General features: G+C 42.2%; 1 protein-coding gene across 1 annotated transcript in view; it reads left to right on the forward strand.

Annotated features, from left to right (window-relative positions):
* Positions 1–7,415: 7,415 nt before the first annotated feature.
* ADGRG2 (adhesion G protein-coupled receptor G2) overlaps positions 7,416–7,578 on the forward strand; it is a 106,247-nt gene continuing 106,084 nt past the window's right edge. The window contains exon 1 of the mRNA XM_025201119.1: positions 7,416–7,465. The gene's annotated coding sequence lies outside the window, so the exon portion shown is untranslated. The remainder of the gene's footprint in view (positions 7,466–7,578) is intronic.

A 7,578-nucleotide genomic window follows, 5' to 3' on the forward strand; every position in this document is an offset into this window, starting at 1 on the left:
TTAATTTATGCATCTGACAGTACTTTTGGTCTATTCACTTTTACTGCTCCTTTATATAACCATTCATCTTCCTGTGCTAAAGAGCCCAGCTCTTTAGCACAGCCAAAGTTGAAAGGAAAAACAAAACTAGGAGAATGTAAAACCAGAAGAACTGTCAGGAGAACTTAGTTTTGTCTTTAAACTAACTAGATGTCAAGTTAATGGTATTGTCTTAGTGCAATTTTTAACATGGTTTCTCTAGCTTTCAAGCATAATACAGTACTTCTGAAGAGGATAAGGATTTGGGTGGTATAATTTTTGAGATGTGTAGGCTACTCTTCATACATGACAATCTCATCTATCCTCTGCTTGGCTAGAGCAAGTCCATATCACAAGGCCAAGCCACCTCACAATTTGACGTAATAGGAATAGCAAAGATTAAAATGCCTTGTAACACAAGTTGGCAAAGCACCTGTCTGTCATATTAACCACCCAATGTCCCAAGGCATTAACGTTCAGTAGTCACTTCAAAAATTAAAAAATGAATCACAAAAACTCCTCTGTATTAGACAATTGCTTTGTTTCTCTCCAGTTTCTGAAGCTGGTACTTTATTGCTGGAATGTACCACATTTTAATGCTTCAGTAACAAATGAAAGATGAATGCTGTAATCTGATGTGTCATAGTAATGTCATGTCTGGCTAGGAAATATAAAAGAGGCACAGTTCATTTTTCAGAAAACCAATTAAGAAATGAGTTGTTAAAATACAAGATGTGAAGACCTGGCCTCTAAGCAGTTAATGTATGATTTCTTATTGACTTCATTAGAGCAAGGATTTCTCCCAGTGTTTGTAACTACAATTTTAAAAAAGCATTAGTGAGAATAAAATACTAAAAATATTGGCAAGTACTAGAAACCCAGCACCTTCCTACTTCCAGAATATGTAAAAGTAGCAACGCTAGTTTATAATATGTATACCAGTCTCTTCAAACTAGTGGATATGTAATCTTTTGCTGAGGAGAATCAACTTTCTGGAGATTCTTGGTCTCAAGAATAAGTCAAATTATTCTGTTTGATACAGTTATGACCATCATAAAAGATGTCATAAAAGATAATGTGTTGTGCTCATACATTGTTTCCCTTCAGGGGAATATCGCTTATTAAGCCTGAATGTGCAGTTTGCCTCTTCAGAGGGCTAGGACTCAGTGTCACAAGGATGCACATTAAAGGAAGAAATAACCAATTTTTAGCTCATTAAACCAAAATAAACCTTTTGGTGTTTTCTGTAAAATGTGATAAAACCAATTGGAGTGAAAAGTTGTTCATTATTTATTTATTCAGGCCTGTGTCTCCACCCAGTGTATTCTGAATTTCCTTGATAAGGCTGCTCATGGAACTCAGCCTTTGGCTTGTATGTGACAGTGACAATTCTGGATGTGGTCCTAGAGCTGTATGTGTGGCTTAGCCTTGTCCGAGTCAATATACCAACTTTTCAGCTCAGGGCAGCTATCAAAATGGACTTTGGGAGTGAAGATATTTACTTAATCCTGGTCCTCATTTACTTACTACTAATCAAATAAGAAAGTTTGTTTGGTTTATATCTGTGAATATGTTATTGGATACTGCCCAATTTTAAATAACATGTTAGATGATTGTAAAAATAAATTAAGTAGACATTTCGGTTTTGCTTGCAAATTACACAACTATTTCTCTATTTATTCCAGCCTTTATGATTTAATACTTCCTTAATCAGACAAGCTTCTGTTGATGTTTTTCTCCTAATACTGAGCTTATTCCAAAAGTAGAGGGAAAGGAAATTCTTATTGGTAACTTTATGATTAGACTTCAGTACTTAAATTCATCAGCTGGTTGGTTTTCAAAGGTTTTATATATTTAGCCAAACAAATATATTGCTTGCGAAAAAGTGTTGGATTCACAGCTCGTGTGAACATCTTTTGTTACCTGAACAGGTAGTAATGATTAAAGTTTATACCACCCTGCCAATGTGCCCTGACTGAAGTTAAAATAGTGCCTCACTGTCCACCTTCAGTCAATTTTTAGCCTTCCTGCTGTCCACTGTTGCTGTTCTGCTGCTGCCTTTCAGCTAGCTTCTGTATACTGACATTAACATGCCTTATCCACACAACACACTCAGTGTTGTGTTGCTAAATAAATACATACACATATATATACACATACATACATACATACTTGTCAGTGAGGGTCATAGGTGGAGGGAGAAAAAACATGGGGTGGGGGGCAGGGAGCCTGAGAGCACGCCAAGCTCTGATTGTCCCACGACTCCGCCCAGGCGGAACCCCATTCACCATCCCCATAGTGCAGGAGGGACCGCCCTGCCCCTACCCCACTCTCTTCTGCACTGTGGGGGTCTCAAACTGCCCCCAAGCCCAGGCAGTCATAAAGAAAGGTTGGAAAAAAACCCTACCCTGCACAACTGCAGCCAGCACAGCAGCAGGCAGGTAATCTGAGTGTGCACACCCTTCCCCACTGCTGCAGCAGCCTGCGGCTAGGCTGCCCTACCCTACAGCCCTACCTGCTGCCCTGCATTTGTGGGGGCTGAGCCTGGTTAGGCCCCCCACTTCTGCCACCTATGGTGAGGGTACAAAGCCATAACTCCAAATAAGACAGGATTGAAATTTTATTGAATCTCATTTAAATCTTAGAGTACTGAGGAAGAATATAATCACCTCTAGGATGTGGATGGTGGTTGTGCTGCAACTATTTTATCTTAAACTGGCAACACAGTGACACAGAGCCAGCATAATGACTTGTCCACCATTCTCCCGCCTTCTGAGCAATGCAGGTGGTAGGACCAGGATATGCCTCACTTATTCCTGGCAGCTGTAATGGTCCCTTAGGGCTGTAGGCAGCTGGCATGAGTTAGCAGCCCTTAGACTGGTCTAATTTATGTGGGCAAATGGCCCTTTATCTCAGTGTAACTGACTACCTAAGGTGCCAATGAATAGCTGGCCCAAGATCTGAAGAATTTAAATGTAATCCTCAGCTGCAACTTAGAATCTGGGTCAACTGTTCTAAGATGAAAGACAGATGCTAATTTAAGTTAATGCAGCCCCTTTGACCACAAGTTATATCATTGTAATTCTGCACTGATGAAACAGGGGTGGTGCAAACTACAACATCATTTGTGATACTTGTCATTTGTGACCATGAGGTTAACCATGCTTGTGCACACTATATCCAGTTTTGCTACATAGATTGCTATATATATATTACAATCACCAACATGACTTCCACGGATAAGAACTATGTGGTATGTAATGTGAATTTACACTGATTGGCTCTCTGTTCACTAGCTGCTCTAACTGTATTATTGCAACTACATGACGTATGGGCAGCACAACAGTGTAGGCTAACATAATGATGGAGGTATTGTCCAGAGGAACAGAAACCTTGTGATGGTGTAAACATCCATGCACCTCTGAAAGACATTTTACATATGGATTCAAGGAATTTTTCAAGCATGACAAGCTTGCTAGGGTGTTGCAAATGCTGGGTCTAGGGTAAACAAGTCTTCAAAAGCATTCAAGGCACATACCCTTTACAAGTAAGCAAAAAGTGTTGTATTTCCAGGCAGACTTCCCACCTGGAGGCCTTTCTGCACTGACTTGTTTGGGAGCTTGTGATAGATAGAGCTGGTCAGGAATATTTTGATGAAAAAGGTTTACATTGGAGGAAAATGCTGATTTATCAAAACTGAAATGTTTTGTGGACATGTATTGATTTCAGCAAACTTCTGAAGAAGCATAGGTCATTTTATTGCCAGCTGCTGGGTGGGCTAATGCACTTCTAGGGCTTTCAGGCTGCATGTCGAATTGACAGAGTGGGAAGTCCAGAACTCCAGGGAGTCACAGCTGAGCTGGGAACCTTGAAGATATGGGTCCCAAGATCAAGTTCACTTTAACAAAATTATAACACAGAATAATTTATTTAATTTTAAAATGTTTTCTCTATTTTGCCTTCCATAGGAAATTTAGGAAATTCTATATTTCATTCTAAATGAAACAATTTATTGTAAAAATTTCAGAACTCTGCTGAGCAGAAATTCTGGCTTCTGGTCAAGATAGTTGGGTGAGAGGCCCCATCAGCTCCTCCCTTCACTGTGGGCCTCTCACCCAACCTTGATTGCTATTATGAGGCATGATTAAGGGCTTGGCAGTGCAGCTTCCGGGAAAGAGCAGGACAACCTCTTTTCAATTGCCCTTGTCTTTCACTATGCTTTGTTAATTTTTCAGCTCCTGATACTTCATTCTCCTTTCCCAGGCCTTTTTCCTCTCTCTTCCTTCTGTTTTACTTCTCAGTTTAAATTTCCTTTCTCTCCTTTTTTCTCCAACCATTTCCACCTGCTGGGCATGTGCTGTGCATTAGTAATGAGCAAGCTGGTCATCTTTTAAGTCTGACTAAGTAGATGCAGGTGTAACCATCTAGACTTAATACTTTATGGAGGTGAAATAGAATATAAGATGTGGCCAGGCATTATTCTATCCAACTCTGTAAACCAAGAGATGGATGGAATAATGAGTTAGAGGCTAGTAGGACTACTGGAAGCCCATCAAAGCTTTAACTGACTTTCCCTATTTCCCTTATGAGGTCAGCACTGAAACTTTATCAGTTAATGTTATTACACGTGCAACTTTGTTCTCCATCTTTTATAAGTTTGGCCAGTCCTCAGATGTTGTACACTTTCAAAACTGACCAGTGGTCTGGGGTGTGGTGAAGTCTTTCTGAGGTTCTATGAACAAGAAGAAACAACTGGGATTTAGGGTGGATCCAGTCATGTACTGGTCTTCTTGATCGTTCAGATCACAAGTAGGGAGAGAGAAGGCTTTGTTCACATAGACTTTCCCAGTTTGCTGTCCTGCTGTTCCCCACAAGTTCTGCTCCCAAGCCCCTAACCATGTCTCATGAGGAATCAAGGTGCTGTCTATTGCATTTTTTTCACAACTGGGGCAGGAAAACATGTTGCAGCTGTGGCATTTAGTCAGTCCTCCATCCAAACCACCTTCTGCCAGTTTCTAGTCAACCTCACAGTACATACCAGACCTCCTCTTCTACTGCCTGTACAATAATTCCATCCCCTCTCCTCTTTTCCTTGCATCATCCCAGAGTCTTAGATTTTTTTTAACTTTTAAACTTAAAATAATTCCTGGTCAGCAACCTATGCCACAGTGTTTAGTTATTTCTCTGTCTCTGAACATTGGCTGGAATATCATGTTGCCTGGACAGTTCATAAAAATCCAAGACTCTTGGTGTTAAACTTAAAGTCTTAACAGTTTGGGCTCTGCACAGCCTGAGTTTACCAAATCTAACAGTCTGGGGTAATAGAGGGTCTCAAATTGGGAAAGACATGCTGGACAGCTGATTTGCTTCATTTGGCAATGTCTATTTCTAGCCTAAGACTCTGTTCCTCTTCCACTCTCCAGTGGTCAGCAAAATCTCCACCCTACCCTGTCTCTGGATGCTGATAGCTCTCTCACTGCCTCTGTGTAAGGATAGCATCTGCCTCTATCTGACAGCACCCTTTCTAATTAGAAGGCCCTGTCTGATGATAGTAAATCACATGTTACATACTTTTTGTTCACTAGTCATGCTTATTAAAGACACCATCTTCTTTATCCCTTCAACTAACTACAGAACTATACAAAGACACCGTAATACCATAAAATTATGGAAATATTGTTTTAACAAGTTGGTTTTGCTTCCTTATGACTTTTGTCTATTTTTCATTTAGTTTTCATTTTCATATGAACTGTAGCCATTTATTTTATAATGTTGACAGATTCAATATGAGTGTAGTTTGGATACTTTTGTAGAATCAGTTTACCAAGTCAATTAAATATTATTTATGGATCAAATTTTCCAATATGTTTACCTTTCTTTGCAATAGAAAAAATGCTGATTTGCAGTGACTTTCTATCCAGGAATTTTCATTAACGTGAATACTAATGTATTATAAGATTTATATTAGGTTTATACTGTAACCCAGTATAAAATTGAGGTTAATGAACATCTCAAATTTGTGTTTGTTTATTAATTCAGCATATAGCAATATTCTATCATGTGCTGTGTCTCCTGTGGTTTATATGTAAGGATGTAGAGATAAATATACAATTTATATTTATTGACTATCCAACCATTTTAACTGTGTCATCAAAGCTCTACTGACCCTAAGTTTTTTTGGTTTTTTTTAACAACCTCAAGGAGAATGAGCCATTAGGGAACTTCTGGTCTTAGGTTTTCTTTATTTTTCTGCATCAGGCAGACTGGAAAACACCCACAACAAACCCTATCAGTCACCAAGTGAGGAGTCACTATATAAACCCAAACCATATAAAATGCTTCCTTGTCAAAATGTCAGGGGTGTTGGTTGTAGCCATGTCAAAATGTGCTTTATCTTAACTCCATTCACATCCCTAAGATTTTAGGAGAGTGAGCAAGAGATGGATGCATTATTACTTCTGAACCTGCCAGTGTTTGAGTAAGAGTTTGTTGACAGGACAATGATCCCAAATTAACTAAGAAAGTACTTGTAAAGTGGACTAGGTAATCTGCATTGAAACCCTGCATAGACAATGTTATTCAGAATTACAGCAGCCTTAATGGACTCCTATGGATGTGCAGGGAGCCTGCTCTGACATGCTGGAAATCCAGTCAATGCTATTCCAAGGACTAGGGTGCCTTATTGAGAGGACCAGATCCTCAGGAAACTGAGGCCAGCCTGGACAATGTGTCACCTGTGACAGCAGCCCCTCAGCCCCATTTCATTTCCGAGGATGTCCTCCCCTGCCATAGCCTTGCCCCCTGTCTTGGCACCCCCAGCATGGAGATGAAAGGCCCCTAAGACTTGACCAAAGACTTTCCATCACAAAGGCAAATGCACATGACTCTTGCATTTTAAAAAACCCTGCTGGACGACTGTATAACTCAGATTCAACATTTCATATTGATTTTACTGACTGCCCTATTATTTTATCCCCCAGGTGACTCTCGGCAGCCTCCTGGAGATGTATATCTAATTCCTGGAGACTCCAGGGCAATCCTGGAGGGGTGGGGACCCTAATCCTACTTTAGGTAGGGGTGGGGTGCCCTACCCCAGGGGTGAGGGGTGTGGGAGGGAGGCGAGTTGCTTCCCAGGCTTCCCTGAGGAGGCTTTCAAGGCAAGAGAGCGGCGTGAGCCAGGGCCGGGCAGCAGAGGTGGCCTCCCTGCTTGAAGGGACAAGAACAGCCGCGGGGCAAAGGCGGCAGGCGCCGCCCGGCCGGAGGAGGGAGGGAGGGAGGGAGGAGGCGGCTGCAGCCGGGGCGGGTAAGCAGTCGGCGGCCACCTGCGAGGAGTCTGCGGGGCCGCCTAATGCCCCGTCCCCTGTCCCCTCCCCGCGCCGCCTCCTCCAGCTGCGCCGGCCGCAGAGCACAACAGCGGGAGCCGGGCCCGAGGCTCTGCTGCCCGCAGGTGAGTGCCGGCGCCGAGGGGTTGCCCGTGCCCCCGGGTGGGGGGACGGGGACGGGGACGGGGACGGGACTGGCTGGGGTTGGGCCCCCCGCCCCCCCTGCCGTGGGCATCCT

Source organism: Alligator sinensis, unplaced genomic scaffold (genome assembly GCF_000455745.1).
Source record: "Alligator sinensis unplaced genomic scaffold, ASM45574v1 scaffold583_1, whole genome shotgun sequence".
Taxonomy (NCBI): Eukaryota; Metazoa; Chordata; order Crocodylia; family Alligatoridae; genus Alligator; species Alligator sinensis.